This window comes from Balaenoptera musculus, chromosome 9, assembly GCF_009873245.2.
Source record: "Balaenoptera musculus isolate JJ_BM4_2016_0621 chromosome 9, mBalMus1.pri.v3, whole genome shotgun sequence".
NCBI classification, from domain to species: domain Eukaryota; kingdom Metazoa; phylum Chordata; class Mammalia; order Artiodactyla; family Balaenopteridae; genus Balaenoptera; species Balaenoptera musculus.
In genome coordinates this window covers 40,927,426-40,944,754 of record NC_045793.1, presented here as the reverse complement: position 1 = coordinate 40,944,754, position 17,329 = coordinate 40,927,426, and the positions used below count along the sequence as shown (strand labels likewise).

At 37.3% G+C, this 17,329-nt stretch overlaps 1 long non-coding RNA gene across 1 annotated transcript in view; it reads left to right on the top strand.

The window, feature by feature from the left end:
- Positions 1–7,699: 7,699 nt before the first annotated feature.
- LOC118901087 overlaps positions 7,700–17,329 on the top strand; it is a 44,933-nt gene continuing 35,303 nt past the window's right edge. The window contains exons 1-3 of the long non-coding RNA XR_005021289.1: positions 7,700–7,871; positions 9,470–9,633; positions 9,749–9,909. This is a non-coding gene — a long non-coding RNA (uncharacterized LOC118901087). The remainder of the gene's footprint in view (positions 7,872–9,469; positions 9,634–9,748; positions 9,910–17,329) is intronic.

Here is a 17,329-nt window from a genome sequence, read left to right as displayed (position 1 = left end):
CTCAGTAGTTATGGCTCACGGGCTCTAGAGCACAGGCTCAGTAGTTGTGGCACACGGGCTTAGTTGCTCCGCGGTATGTGAGATCTTCCTGGACCAGGGATAGAACCAGTGTCACCTGCATTGGCAGGCAGATTCTTAACCACTGCACCACCAGGGACGTCCCTATATTGACTTTATTATTTGGTAAAATCCCATAGGAAACTAGAACTATTAGGCAAAACTATCTTGACAATGTCACGAGCAAGTCAATAGAAGCCACTCAAAGGCTTAGTTGGCTTATTTAACAATTTAAACACATTGCATTCTCTAAGGAGGCAGGTTTTATCACATATTCAAGGCAAGCTCATGAAAGAGGTAGAGACATTGTGCTCATTGTATGGCTTCATGTTAGAGCAGAATGAGAAAGGCTAATATTTATAAATGACTTCAAGGTTAAGTTTGTGTCTGTCTGACTTGTAAATGGATCTAAAGCTTTTTGTGGGTGGCATTAGAGAAATCTATAACTCCAGACCAGCAGGAGCTCTTGCCTTAGTTTATGTGGACACAAGGAGATGCTTCAGGAAGCCTGTGAGTCTGTGTACAATTTTTTGTGAATGGATGTGTTGCATTTTAGGGGGCAGGGATTCAGTAACTTTCATCAGATTCTTGAAGGATCAGTGAAGATTAAGAACAACCTTTCAACGCCCAGATTAACCAAGGAATAACTCAGAGACATTTAGCTGGGTATTTTTATATTCTCAAAGTTATCTGGAATGAAAATTGTACACTCAAATGTTAGGAAGAGTTAGTAGAATGAGTCAAGAGATAAAGGAAAAATCAGGATTAAAAGAGAGAGAGGGGTGAGGGTAATTTAAAACAACAACAACGACTATGGTTAATCTGAGAACAAAAAATCTTGAGTGTACATTTTTTCGGTAAAATAATTATCTGACAAGTAGTACAGAAGTCAGGCTGGAGGGTTTTTTTTGTTGTTGTTTTGTTTTTGTTTTTGAGACGGCCAACTAGGGTACTGAAGAAAACAATTTTAGTTGCTGATAAATTCTCCTTGAGAGTTCTTGTAAGGTATACACATGACATGTTTCTTTCTTCACATGCCATCCACCAGTGCCTTCACCATAGTTAAGCTAGTTCAGCCTCATTTCCCTCAGAATTTGTCGCTGGTCCAGTTGAAAAAAACCCCAAGAGAAGATCACATGGCAGAAAAACCACACAAAATATTTCCTGAGTGATGAGCCCTGATCTCTAATAGCCAAACTCTTAAATTAGTTCTATTTTTATGCTTCTTCCAGTACGCAGCCACTTTATTACTTCAAAATTATGGACAAAGTTTTTGACACACATTTGAAACTCTGTTAGCTTAGAAATAACTGAATTATCATTTCCTCAAACTGTATGTTTTATGAGAAGCATAATTCAAGAGCACATGTTTTATTATTAGTCACTATGCAAAGCAATTTCATATTACTAGGAAAATTGCCAAGGATGATTAAAGTCTATTTAATAATTAATTGACCTATCAGAATCCTTTTTTCTCAGCATTCAGCAGCTATATATTGGCCTAATTATGGCCAGGAAATTGATCTCAGACTATCATTATTTCTTTACTCAGTTTTAAAACATTGCTGTCAAAACCCAATTAGAGAGAGGAGAGATGTAAAACTATATGGAATTCTATTTTTAATTAGTGTTATCCTGGCTTATACCTTAGGACTCCTTTCTAATATCCTGCTTCAGGATCTTAGGACATATTGTTCTGCCCGCTAGAATGTTCTTTCCCTAGATATTCACATTCAGGGATTTGCTCCAAAATTTTCTCCTTGAAGATGCTTTCTCTAATTACACTGAAAAGTATTAGTCTATATTATCTAAAATTTAGTTATCTAAAATGTTACCTACATTTTTCTCTTCTCCATGCTGCTTTATTTTTCTTCAGAGCGCTTGCCCATTGTATTCCAGATATATTTTTATTTATATCCTTTACTAGAATGGAAGGAAGCTTAGTGAAGGCAGCTTCACTATTGAATCTCTTGCTTCTAGAATAGTGCCCAGAACACCGAAGTTCCTATTTGTTGAAAGCATGAACATGTGGACTTTTATCTAAATATTTTGGAATAGTTTCTTTAGATGGATTGTATAGTTGTCCTTCAACTATACCAAAAATAATGGTAGCTTCTTTGACTATGTTAAATACGGAGTATATTGCCTTGTTCTAGGAGAAGTTTCTAAGAAGTTCGATTTTATGCTTAGCAATTATTAGAAAGAACAGCTGAACATCAATAGCATAATCTTAGTTTTCATATTTACCACAAATGTATAAAATATAATCGGTCACTTTTTAACTTATTCAGTAGTTTAAAATTTCATCTTTTGGTGTTTAAATGGTCTTTTTTTTTTTTTCTATTATCTTGTATGGAGATGTGGTATCCTGACCTGTCACTAGTATGGAAGATTAAAGATCAAAGATCTAACTTATCCATTTATCATTTTATCCCACATAATTCCAAAATCAAGGTAAGATCCATACAAAGAGTAGCTGAAATAATAAAGAAGAAATTAGGATTCATACAAAATGTGAGGGAAAGGATGGTGTGAGTGGCTAAAAGTCAAAGTTGCTGCCATTGTCCATTATTCATATTCTTTGATTCCAGAAACTCAACAGCTAAAGTTAGGATTCAAGAATTTTAATCAACTCAATTCAGGTGCTAAAAAGTCATATTCCACTTGCATCTTTCAGGTAGTCTGTTTCACTTTTATTCTTAAATATTACATTTTACATTCCATGATAATCTTTAAATTACTTCAGGACTTATTTGAAATGCATACGGCACAGAATCAATTAAAAAAAAAGCCATGATCTTCATTTTCAGAAGAGCTGTATATGTAACTCTATTGTATCTTTTAGTATTCATGGTGATAAAGTGTAGACTAACTTATGTTCATCTCAATGTAGAAAATGAACCAATATCCATACAATATAGAGTCAAAATCATTTTACAGCTATTTTTAATCTAAAAATCTCAATTTTGAACAGAGATTTTTTTATCATCAACCTTTATCCTTCTTTTTGATGAAATGGGATAAAAGCTGAAAAAAGATAATTGAAAAAAACAGTTAAAAATGACTTAGTTATACTGATCCAAATGGTCTTAGCCTGCTATCAAGGTTTGCTGCTGAAATTTTTTCTATTACCTGTCATCAAGAAGTGGAGAAGTATGGTCCCTATAAATTATGTTGCAGAGCTATTGCAGTAGAAAAATGGCAGCCATTATTTTATCAAATTACTTTTTATCTACAAGACTGCTCTCCTTGCTGCCATGGTATTGTAAATTAGGTGGCAATGTTTGAAAAAGAGAGTTGTTACTTAGTTTCTAATCTCTACTGCTATCGGTGACAGAATAACTTTGTCTTTTAAGGAAATCCTGTAAGACCCCACTGAGTACTTTGTGGTCTGGGCTACTGTACTTGTTTGGTGCTAATACATTCTCATGATAAAAATAAATTTAAAGGAATATTTTATTTCATTAGTATTATGGGGCTATGAGTTAGCCAAGAGGTATTATGAACTTGAAGAACGGTTAATTTAACATATAGTACTTAAATCTCTTGATATTCCAACTTCCAACTGCAATTTCTTCATTGAGCTAAAATTGTAACCTCCGGCATAGGCTTCTATATGTTGCAGTGTTTTTCATAAATGTTATTTGGCTATGGTTTGGCAGAAAAGGAAAAAGCAAACCCTAATACATGTTTGGCAGAAAAAGAAAAAGCAAACCCTAATACATGTTTAGGGTTGTTGTTTGGCAGAAAAAGAAAAAGCAAACCCTAATACATGTTTAGGGTCTATGACATCTTAGGTGTTTTATATTGACCAATGCTTATGATTCTGTACCTTATAGATATCTGGTAACTATAGGTATTATTACATTTATTTTATTTTATTTTTATTTATTTATTTATTTTTAATTAATTAATTAATTAATTTTTGGCTGCGTTGGGTCTTCGTTGCTGTGCCCAGGCTTTCTCCAGTTGCGGTGCGTGGGGGCTACTCTGCGTTGCGGTGCGCGGGCTTCTCATTGCGGTGGCTTCTCTTGTTGCAGAGCACAGGCTCTAGGCGCGCAGGCTTCAGTAGTTGTGGCATGCGGACTCAGTAGTTGTGGCTCGTGGGCTCTATAGCACAGGCTCAGTAGTTGTGGTGCACGGGCTTAGTTGCTCTGCGGCATGTGGGATCTTCCCGGACCAGGGCTTGAACCCATGTCCCTTGCACGGGCAGGCGGATTCTTAACTGCTGCGCCACCAGGGAAGCCCTACATTTATTTTATAGATAAACTTTCGCCAAATCATATAACTTCAAGAAAGAAGAGTCAAGACTGGTCAGAATCTAAAGCTATGTTTTTGTACTACATCATATTATTCACACACATTTTTTATATTGGGAACTATGAGAAAGGCAAGGATAATTATACCTATTTAGTACGAGGAGAAGAGGATTGAACATGTCTTTAAGAAGGTGTAATGTTTAGGAGGCAAGATGATGTGTGGAAATAGTCCGGAAACTGAAGTTTTGGAACTCAAATCCTTGATTTAGGCACTAAATAACTATATGGGTGAACGAATAATTTAACTAAAAAAAGATCCCATTTCCTTCTATGTAAAATGAAGGAGTTGGTTTCAATATTTTAAGTTCTCTTCTATGCCTTACTTACTTTGATTCTGTGATGTTGAAAGATTACTGCCTTAACTATCTCGATTTTAGGTGAAGAGAGAAGATGCCTTAGAATGAATTTATGAAAGGCACAAAGGGAATTCTTGTTTACTTAAAGGAAAGGTTATAATCAGAGGCCATGGAAACACCATCTTTAGGATTTTTAAGAATTTGAAGGACCACTTTATTGGAGTGCCTTGAGAATGAAAAAAAAATCACTCATTAACAAATACACTTTTGAGTCCTTTCTGTGTGCAAAACACTATGGAAATGTATAAGATATAACTACTACCTTCAAGGAGACTTTGATCTAGTGGGGGAGATAGATGTGTAAACACTAACAGAATATAGTATTTGTACACTACTGTATAATAGGATCTAATCTTACTGAAGTAGTCAAAGAAATGATTTAGAAACCCAACAGTGATTCAGAAGAGCTCTCTCTCTACTTAATATTGCTTCAACCACATGAAAAGCATTACATAACCTAAAGCAATACTTTAAATACTTCTTTTGTCACTCATCCATTTTCCTCACATAATCCCAACTCTGTGCCTCTTTCTTCTCAAAGTTTTGCCAAATTACACCCCTGCACATCTTGTGTCTTTCTCTCTTCTTTCTCCCCATTCTCTCTTATGTACTGATTTTGAAAGACAAAATCCAGAGGAACCAATCTGGCAGGAGAAAACCCATCTCTGAAAGCAGAGAAGGAAAAGACCAAGCCAGCAAGTGGAGAACATGCCTACAAGGGTCTCTGATAGTTACAGCTTGGTTTTTCTAGCTTGCTTTCCTCCCCTTCCCTTCCCTTTCTCTTTGGTACAGAACTTCTTCCTGTGGAAAATGTGTGTCGGGTAGTTTGTGGGGCTAACACCATCACCAACTAGCCACAGAGATAAACGGGCTCCAGGATTGGCCATCAGACTCCCTTGTTCCCCTGACCAAAATGAATGGTTCAGGGACATGCACATGTCCAAAACTGTGTCAGTCAGATGCCCTCCAGGGGATTGGTTGTAGACTCTTTTCTTCCTTTGTGTATCACAAGCTGTAAAGATCATAGTGTGGAATTGCCAGCATTTGTTTCCCCTCCTTTCCTTGGTTGGATTCAATAGGCTGCCCGAAGAATGAAGCTGACTAAGGAGGAGGGCAGAACTGGAAAATGGGAAGAAAAATAAACCACTGGCAGCCTGAGCCTCTAGGTCTAACAGTGTCTGAGGCTGATGCACCCCTGAATTTTCCAGTTACATGAACTAATATGTCCCATCATTTTTTCTTTTCACTTAATTTAAGTTGATTTTTTCCCTCTTGAAATGAAAAGAGCTCTGTATAATGTACATCTATAGCAGTATTTGTGGGAATAGTCACATTAGCAATCGTCCAGTCATACTTCCTGTGGGTTAGTCCTTATAGGGGGTAACAAAATATTAGTCCAGAGCACCTAAATATTTTCATATCTCAAGTTCCCATCCTACTTGCTTAGTTAGTAGGGCTCTGTTTACAGTTCAGTGTCTCCTCTCCCTTTTCCTATGTTGAGATTGTATATAATACCTCTCAGTTTCCTCTGTAGGTGCTATGAAGTAAACCCCACCTTAGTTCATTGCAGTACCTTCTTCAAGACCTTGGGACTAGGGGATGGTTAACTTCTCAAAGAGCAAACTGGCATTCTTGGTATTTAATCGCCTCTCCTCATGACCAGTATTTTAACTCTGGAGATGAAAAAGGAACATGGGAAAGCCCTCTTTGACACAATAAAGCAAGAAACAAAAGCTTCCTTTGGAATATATTCCAATCACACTGGATTTGCAATCCTCTGGGAGAGAATGATGGGGTAACTATATCCTTCCCACTTATGACCTGCTCTAATTTACTAGAACCAAATTAAGAAGCTGCATCTTAACCAAGGTCCCCTGGCTTACTCTAGAGGGATCCCTGACCATGATTAGAGGAACCAGCTTATCTCTACCTGCTGAGATCTCATCTGTTAGGATTCGTCTTCAAGGGAAGGAGATACACCTTCTTTACTTCCAGCTTCCAAGACCACTCAAATGGTGACTTGGCTGAGCTTCATTAGTCTGGCTATCCAAAAATTAGCTAACTGTCTCCTCAGTTCTCATTAGATTCAGTATTCAGAGTTAATGAATGTTTTTAACTTGAGTTTCCAGAAGATCTGTGATGCCATTTGTGTGAAATAGAAAATACAAGAGATAGTGTAACTTGTTTTGGGGGCTGAGACAGGGATAATTTTATCTTGGGGCAAGTGGAGTGTGAGTTATCAGATAGGTGTGCATGTGGGAATGCCTTGCCAGGGGCTGGGAATGCTGGTCTGAAATTCAGTAGAGAGGCTATAAATTGCAGTGAAGAGAGTGAGGGAGACACTGCTGAGGGAGGAAATGATTATAAGAGAAGGAGAGCGTCAGATGAGCATCATTGTGACGCCAGCCAGTGATCCTCAGACCAGGGTACTAAGAGACTTTCCACGGGGTATACTGGTGGTTCATTTTACAGGAACCATCTTCCAGAGAATTACCTTCATGTGTGCTGTTTTCTAAAGCTGATTTACCTGAGCAGTTATCTGAGGTAGATATTCCCTTTGCCACCTGCCCTTCCACAAAACCTCTTTGCCCATGTTGCAGAAGAAAAGCCTACCTTCACCCATTAGGAATCTTATTATGAGACTTGACCTTGGGACTTCAAAGCCTGCAGAGCAGCAGGCAGAGGGACTGTTCAATGATTCCTCTAATCGAGACATGATAAATTTCTTCTTCTCATTAAGATGTATAGACCCAATAAAGTTTTCCTTTTTGTATTTATAATTTTACTTTCTCTATATAAACTTTCTATATTTGTATTCACCTTTTAAATTTATATATGTTATTATATAGATTATTTTTGTTAATTTTATATCAGTACTAATTTTAATGAATTATTCATTCAAAGAAAATGTATAGCCTTGTGTTAATAGAATATTAAAAATAAATTCCTATATTTTGTTGCAGAGGACTATAATAAGGAGATAATGAACAGCTTTCAAGTATAAAAATATATATAAAGATCACATGCTGTGGAGACACAGGAAGAGAAATACAGATTTGAGGAGAAAAAGAAACAGAATTCCCAGGACCTACAGACAAAAATATTTGTACTACTTGAACGTTATTGATGCAAGCGATTGGTATGTCTTTGACATTAATGTGAGCAGTGTCCCAGTGACAAATGTCTTACGGGAAGCTAAGTGTTTAGATTCTTAGACTCCAACTGGCTTCTTAGAATCTAATTTAGAGCCTTAATTTATAAATTTATTCTTTTGTAGCTCCTTTAGGGCTCCCCTTGGGAAAAACTCAGGGGCCTCAATGGTCATCTTGTTCAATCACTTTAGATCCTGAATAATCTTTACAGTCCTCTGAAGAAGTTATTCATCTTTCCTTCTGTTTCTTCATTTGTCCTTTCCTTCACCTCCTTCCTTCTTTGCATGAACACAGTTATAAAATGAAATTTTTTATACTAAGGATTTATGATAAGTGCTGGGGATATTACTGGTGAAGAAAATGACAAGTTCCTGACCTCTCTGAGCCTATAGTCTAGTGGGAAATACAGCCAATGAAATAAGCATTTCTGTAAAGTTCAAGGGCTGTAACCAAGGAAGCACAGGATATTATGGTAAGAACAGATAAGAAACATGTTACTTTATCAGTGAATGTTTCTAAGAATGTGTCATTTAAGTTCACTCACTATTTTGTCATTTTGTTCTTTCTTGCCCAGCCCTGTTCTATTGAGGATCAAGACAGATAAAGTTGCAGGGTTCATAGAACTTACATTCTATTGAAAAGGTAGAGACAGAGAAAACAGACAGTAGAGGAAATGAATAGGATACGTTTCAGATAATGATGAATGCTATGTAGAAAAGCAGGGTGATTCATTCATTCGTTATATTAAAATTTAATGAGTGCCTAGTATTTTCTTGGCACTGCTCTAAGTGCTGAGCATACAGAGAATAAGACAAGACATTGTCTCTTCTCATGGAGTTTACATTTATTTGTATTAGGGGAGAGAAATAATACTCAAGCAAAAATGTGTAGTAGGAGGTCAGATAGTGATAAGGATTATAAACTGAAATGATAAAAGAGAAAGGGAAAGTGTGTGGAGAGGTCTATTTTTTTTTTAACATCTTTATTGGAGTATAATTGCTTTACAATGGTGTGTTAGTTTCTCTGTATAACAAAGTGAATCAGCTATACATATACATATATCCCCATATCTCCTCCCCCTTGCGTCTCCCTCCCACCCTCCCTATCCCACCCCTCTAGGTGGTCACAAAGCACTGAGCTGATTTCCCTGTGCTATGCGGCTGCTTCCTGCTAGCTATCTATTTTACATTTGGTAGTATATGTAAGTCCATGCCACTCTCTCACTTCGTCCCAGCTTACCCTTCCCCCTCCCCGTGTCCTCAAGTCCATTCTCTACATCTGTGTCTTTATTCCTGTCCTGCCCCTATGTTCTTCAGAACCATTTTTTTTTTAAGATTCTGTATATATGTGTTAGCATACGGTATTTATTTTTCTGTTTCTGACTTACTTCACTCTGTATGACAGTCTCTAGGTCCATCCACCTCACTACAAATAACTCAGTTTCTTTTCTTTTTATGGCTGAGTGAGAGGTCTATTTTTGATCGATGCTGGTGAGGGAAATATCCTAAGGCAGTGAGAATTGAGCAGAATTCTGAATGAAGTGAGGGACCAACTCATGTAAATATCTGGGAAAATTTTGTTCCAGGTAGAGGAAGCTGCAAGTGAAAAGATTGTGAGGCCAAGAGCATGCAAAATATGTTCAAGGAACAACAAGGAGTCTGGCATGGCTGGAGCAGAGAGAAGCACTGATAGAGAGCAGCTGAGGACGGAGGGAGCCAGAGGTCAGGCCATGAAGCTTTGCAGATCATGGTGAGGAGGATTTTGTTCTAAATGTGATCAGAAGCCACTGGAGGACTTGAGCAGGGAGTGAGGTGGTCTGGTTTATGTTTTAAAAAGATCGCTGTGATTTTGTTCCTTTTGTTAGTTTATATGAGCTTGAGCGTGACTTTAGCTTGGTTCATCTGAGAATGATATTTGAGCTGGATACCAAAGCTGTGATCTGAAGGACAAGAAGAACTTACCCAGACATTGAGGAGAAGTCATCGTTCTGTATGTAAAGACACTAATGAGAGCTGAAGTCTGAAGGTGAGTGAAGCACGTCCTGTTCAAGGATCTGGGAAATGTTCATTTGGGCTGAAGTCCAGAGTACAAAGGCAGGACTGTGAAAGAGGAGGCTGAAAATGTATAGTGGTGAGGGAGGAGTTTTGATTTTATCCTAAAGATAATGGACTGTTTTGAAGACTTTTAGGTAGGGGAATATCAGAGCAGTTCTGTATTTTGAATGGTTTTCTTAGGCTGTTGGAGAGGAACTGGAGATGGGAGATCAGGTAGGAGGAAGGTGCAGAAGTAACTCAGGTGAAGCGATGGATTATGGTCAGACTTTGTGTGAACATTTCTTGGAGCCGCTATTAATTTTGGAAAACTGTGATTGTTGAATAGGTCTTGCCTATACAGAGTCAATCCACCATCTTGGAACATCCACCAATTTATCTTAGATTTTTCTCTTGTCACACAGGACAAATTTAATTCTGTTTCTACATGGCAGTCCTTCATATTTTTGAAGGCAGCCATTAGTGTCTCCTTTTTCCATATTTCTTTCCATCATGTGGGAGTTTTTTCTTGTGCGTGAATGTCCCAAATTTCTTCAACTCGTGAGAGTTGAGTGTGCCCCACGTGACACAGCTTTTTGTTCCTTCTCAATATTCTGTTCATTTTTATCTTGATCAATTCTTGTTGGTTAGTGGCCCTCTCAGGGTGTGCTACCCTACTTTTACCAGCATAGTAAAGGGGGCAATTATTTCTTCCCTTTTTATGATCATTATATTTTACAAATAATAACTGTTCTCAAAAATAATAAAATAATAAGTTCTCAGAAACTTTTCTAGCGCTTGTACAATATTACTGAGCTTCTCAGTCAACTAAAGTCCTCATTTTCTTTTCAATTATGTTACCATTAAACTTGAGTCTGGCTGTGCGATAAATAGATGCAGGGCACCAGGGTGGACACGGTGTCCAAAAGGTGGCTTTTATACAATAATCAGATGAGAGAAGGTGGAGGCTTTATCTAGGGTATTAACAATAGAAATGGAGAAAAAGTGGTTGAATTCTATATACATTTTGAAGGAAAATCCAGTCCATATTTTGTATCCCCTGGAAACTGTAAGTAATCAATGGCATGAAGTGTCTGTCTTTGCTGTATTGTCTTGGGTGACTGGCTCATATTCAGTCCCTATCACATGGTTCAAGTCGAAACCTTTAATTTTGTGCATATTTTACATGCACTATTATACATGAATACAATTGTCAGAATAATTGACTCCTGTGATAGGCTGCAAGTATGTAACTTTAAAATACCAGGCATATGCTTTAGATTTTATTTCGTTTCACCTTTGTTTTATTGATCTAAAGTATGTCATATTATGAGACTATTACTGTCAACTTCAAGTTTCATTAAATCACTCATATTATAATAGAAGACACTGAGGGGCTGGCTGTGCTTTGTGTCTTTTATAGGATTCATAGGAAATGTCATTACGATTATGTCTTTTTGCTAAATGGGATTTGTAAGAACTGCTTCACATTTATAGAGAAGATGACAGCCCCCTCCCATCTGAGACTTAACCTCTCAGCTCCATTCAAAGTGCCTGTGAATCCTGGCACTTTTGCTCCACAGATACTCATTTCTTTAATGCACTGTGATCTCGGATTTTGGTGTTCTATCTGCAAGTCCTGGTGAGACAATGTCAGCTTGTCTTGTGCCAATTCATCTACACATTGAATGACAGCTTTGCTGTCTCTGAATGGTAGCATGATGAGAGGTCATTCTACCTGGCTGTGCTGCCAACTGAAATGCTTAGTGTGTTTTCAAATTTGGGGTTATTAGAGCCAAAGAAACTTTATAAATTACCTTGTCTGTTCTCTTACCTTATAAATGTGGAAAATGAGAGTAGAATAGCTAAGAAGAAAATGTTCTTTCTTTTTTTCTCTTTTTAACCATTATTACAGACAAGGAGATGTACCTTAAAAAAGCCATTATCTGGGGTTGAAGAGTGAATACTTTAACAAGAAATCTTGTCAAAATATGATAGCAGTCATTCTGGGGTCAAGGTCATGGTGTCCGAAATATGGCATGTGAAATTATCTTCAGAGCAACAGCCTGAGGAGCAGCTAAGGGATGTGTCCCTTGTAGGTGGATACGTCTCCATCTTAACCTGAACAACACTCATATTAAAGAGAGAAGAAAGCAGTTCCTTGTTTCTTCTTGGAGGGCAAATCATTTTAGCTACTCAGAATTATTTTTAAAGGGCTATCCTATTAATAACAGTCAATAAAACTCTGGGGGATAAAAGCAAGATTAGTAACCAGTTAATGCAAGGGGAAGATAGTGTGTAACAACATCTTTCTCCAGTGGGATACTGACACTTAAACTCATATCATGCCTTAAAGCAGTTCATACATGCCTTCTTTTTAGTCACCAGCTGAGCACTGGTTTTATTTTCTCAGATATTTCTAAGCTGTGAGAGGTTGCTGCCTAAAAGGATATCTAGGGGCTGTTCTTAGGATGAGGTGAAAATTGATTCTGAGAGGGAAAACAATAGATATTCTCTATAATAGGGTGAGTGGGTTGGGCAGAGAGATTCTCTGAGGGCTCCTTTATGATTGAACCAAAGCTTATCTACAGACCAAGTTTGCTTTCCAAACCAAGATATTATAGAAAGAGAGGTGGAGCGAAACAACAAATTTTTTCAGTATCTGGGGCTTCAATTCCTGGCTTTTTATTTCTTAAAACCCACATTTCTTGGTCAAGGTTTAAATCTCTTTCTAGGGACTTCCCTGGTGGTCCAGTGGTAAAGAATCCGCCTTCCAATGCAGGGGACGCGGGTTCAATCCCTGGTTGGGGAACTAAGATCCCACATGCCATTAGGCAACTAAGCCCACGTGCCACAACTACTGAGCTCGCGCTCCTCAAGGAGAGAGCCCGCATGCCGCAAACTACAGAGCCCATGCGCCACAACTACAGAGCCCACCCACCTTGGAGCCTGCGCGCCACAACCAGAGAGAGAAAACCCGCACGCCACAACTAGAGAGAAGCCTGCACACCACAATGAAGAGCCCGCACCGCAACAAAAGATCCCGCGTGCCGCAACTAAGACCTGACGCAGCCAGAAAGAAAAAGAAAGAAAGAAAGAAAATAAATAAAACAATCTCTGTCTGGAATAGTCCTTTTCACATTTCTACCTGCATACTGTCCCTGCAGTGTGGACCTCTTGCTGCATGCTTCATGGTGCATGTACAGACTTGCTTAACTTCTAGACAAAGAGAGAGGCTCAGAGAGAGACACTGAAGTGGACGTCTGAGACAGTTTTCACCATTTGTCCTTGAACCTTGTGGACAGTGTTGTATATTCCCGTGGGAGCGTGTGTTTTTGGGGAATATTGCCTACAAGATGGTGTATCACTATACCGTGTACATGGGAGAACATCTTAGAAGAAAATAAAATTCTCTGCTCTTCATGATGATCAGGCTTAAGGGAGAGTGTGAGGGTGTGAGTAGGAGAGAGATGGAATGAAGAGGGATAATAGGAAACAGGGAGACCAAATAGTTCAGTGCTTCCCAAAGTGTGATTAAATGGGTCACCAGAATTTGAAGCATCTGCAAAGGATGAAGTAATTTGTTAATAATGAAGATTCCAGGGCTTCCCTGGTGGCGCAGTGGTTAAGAATCTGCCCGCCAATGCAGGGGACATGGGTTCGAACCCTGGTCTAGGAAGATCCCACATGCCACAGAGCAGCTAAGCCCGTTCGTCACAACTACTGAGCCCACATGCCACAGCTACTGAGCCTGCGTACCACAACTACTGAGCACATGCACCTAGAGCCCGTGCTTCACAACAAGAGAAGCCACCGCAATGAGAAGCCCACACACCACAATTAAGAGTAGCCCCCGTGCAGCAATGAAGACCCAACACAGCCAAAAATAATAAATAAATAAAATAAATAAATTTATTTAAAAAAAAGAAGATTCCGGGCAACCAAACAGTATTTCTGTGTAAGGGGCATAAAAATCTGCATTTTTTTAACATGCATATCAAGTGGTCCTTATATAAAAAAGTTTTAGAATCATTGAGTTTGGAAGTTAATATAATTGTGAAGGTGAGAGTTGAGGCCATAGATCAAGAGAGGATAAAAGAAATATTTGGTTGGTAAAATATACAGAACTTGATAATTGTGTGGCAGCGTGAAGAGAGGTGGATCTAGGATGATTCTCACAGGTGTTTGGTTACCTGGTAGATGATTGTATCGTTACTCTGATTAACTGGAACTTAGAAAAAAGGACTAGGTTTGAGAAGGTGGATGAGAAAATTTGGGCTTTGATTATGAGTTTAAAGTGTTTATGAGGCAACTTAAAAATTTTTTTGCAGTAGAGATAACCATGTAGACCTGTAGTTTGGTGGAGCAATCTGGGTTAGAAAGATAGATTTAGTGGTTATCAGAATACAAGAGGAAGTTGAATCTATTGGCATGACTGAGATTTCCCAAAGAGAAAATGTATCAGGAGAGAAAGTCTGGGGTGGAGTCAAGACCCAGGGACCATTGCTAACTAGGATCATGTGACCAGGAAGCTGGCTGTTGAATTCCTTTCTTCAGAGATAGAAGACTTCTCACAGGTTGATAAAGCTCATTACATGATCTTAAAAGAGGAATAGTGAAGAGGAGTGAAGGTAGAGAGATAGAGAAATGGTGAAGGGAAGGGTGGGGGGCGGTTCTGGGGTATGGACACAGGTGATGAGCATGCAGGAGAGGAAAGATAACCAGAAGGGTGCTAGATAATATTTCTACCTGTGGAGTTAGAGAGACAACACCTTTGTACACCAAGATATTTACACGTTTTTCAAGACCCTATATGGAATTGTGCCAAAGTATTTTGTGTATACAATAAGTAGAGTTCAAAAGAGGACCAGAATGTGCTGAGAAGTGGCAGTGGAAAGATCATTGAATGCAGTGGGGCATGAATCAATTAGGTTAATTTATGTGAAGCACCCTGAAAACTGCAAAGTATAATATAAAACTATGAGGTGGTATAGCCAGGGCAATGATCTAGAAGTTTCCAAAGTCTTTTAATAAACTTGCTGCATCAGGATCTTCTGAGGTGCTTTTGAAATTTTGGATGCCTGGGCCCTACAGTCAATTTACTAGATCAGGCTCCCTGATACTGAGCCCAGGGGATCTCTTTTGTCTTTTTTTACAGCTCTCATTTCTGATATATACTTTAGTATTATACACCTACTTGATTATTGATATTATAGTTCAACTTAGATGACAATAAACATGTATGTGAATGGTAAAAAATTTAAAAGATCACAATGAATGAATAAATCTCATGAATGAAATTAACAAATAGTGAACAATTGGTTGGAAAATCATAGAAGTTGTTTAATTTCAGAATTTTAATTTGAAGGCAATGAAATACCACTAAATTATTTTGAGCAAGTAGTGATACTGTGAATTTTAAGAGAATTATTGGTTTCTGTAAATAACATTTACTAATAAACTTCCAGTGGCTCAGAATTATTCTACTCATGTATTTGAAAATATACTTAGAATAACAAGGGAATTCCTTGGCGGTCCAGTGGTTAGGACTCTGTGCTTCCACTGCAGGGGGCACAGGTTCAATTCCTGGTTGGGGAACTAAGATCCAGCATGCCATGTGGCGCAGCCAAAAAAAAATAAAAATAAACAGAATAACAAGACTTTAAATGAAGTTTAGCCCAAGTTTTGTTAAAAATGAAACATCTAATCTATAATCCTCTAAGCATTATGTTTGTCTGATATTGAGAAATCTGACATTCTTATTTTAATGTACATGGCTATATTTATATGAATAAGAAATTTAAGTGGAAAATCATTAGGCTTTGCTGTATTATTGATTTCTAGTTTCTCTAGTGAATTAAAAGTTACTGATTTTTAAACTCAGAAATAAAACCTCATATATCAGTGTTTTTTATACTAAAAAATGATTATCTTTAGTTTTGCCTTTCAGACTAATGAATTCCTTGTAGTTTGGTAAAAGAATTAAAAATCATAATTTGGTGAATTAAAAATAGTGTATTTTTTCATTTCTCTTGGGCATATAGAGTGACTTATTTTATGATTTGCTAAAGTTGTAGACGTTTTCTGATCTTTTCTAAAGCAAAAATTGTGTGCCACCTTTGCAAACTTTTCCTTATATTTGGAGCTGTCTAAAGCTACTTTTAAGAACTATATAATTCTGATCAAGAATTCTGTTTCTCCCTGAAAAACTTCCTTCTATATCTGATTTGGATGACATGATGGTGATTATCTTTGTTCCTACTTAGATATGTTGAAATTGCCTCAAGGCTTTGAAGTTCTGAGATTTAAAGAAAAGATGAAATACAAATATGTATGTGCTATTTTCATATGGAAATAATATTCTGAATGAGAAGTAACTTCTTTGTTGGCATACACTGGGTCTTACAGAATAAATTAAAAAGCACTTGGAGGACAGGCTCCATGCTTTTTCTTATAACTTCACTAAGATACATTATTAAATTAGTAGAGACCAAAACTTCTAGGATTTTAAAGAGTAATTGATATTTTCATTAAATTTTAGCACTTAAAAATTTGAGGATTTTGTTTATTTCTGTGTTTGAAGTGTGTATATTTCATTCTTGAGTTCCAGTGTTCTTTTTAATAAGTAGCTTTATATTTTATTATTTTTGATTATTATTTCTGATTATTAAAGTTATAAATTTTCATAGTAAAAAAAATCAAGTAATATAGAAAGGTAGAGTGAAAATTACTTAAAACCTCTCCACTCAGACTGAACCACTATTTAACCTTTTAGTATATATCCTTTCATACTTTTTCCTGTCTGTATGAATCTCTTTGGGTGTAACTCAATCTGTATAGCTCAGACCATTCTGTGGGTGTCTTTGGTGGGCATGCTTTTCTCCACTCTGTCTGTAAGGGGTTCCCTACCTGTCTTTTATTTTAGCTTCTGGCCCCTCATCTTTTCTCTATCACACACATTCTCACTGTCTTTCACATTCTCTGTATGTGGATTCATACATATGAAGTGTGTGAGTGAGTCTCTATATGTGGGTAAATGTGAGTATGTGTATATATATGTCAAAATAGGACCATTAGATACATGCTGCCTTGTAATTAAAAAAAAAAAACTTTTCTATAACAATAAATATAGATACAAAGCTCCATTTTTGATGACTGAATGGTATTCTAGAATGTAGTGTGGGCTAGATTTAATTTATTTATCCAATCCTTTCGAACAATTTCTTTTGGACATTTAGGTTGTTTCCAAATTTTTTTTGTTACCATATTTAGTCCTTTTAGTGCACATTTTTACATATTTGTACAATCATTTCTTAGTAACTGAAATGTTACTATTAACTGTTACTAATAACCCTATTGTAAATATCTTTAATTAGATGTTCTAAGTTATGTAAACTTAGAAATTCACTATTAGG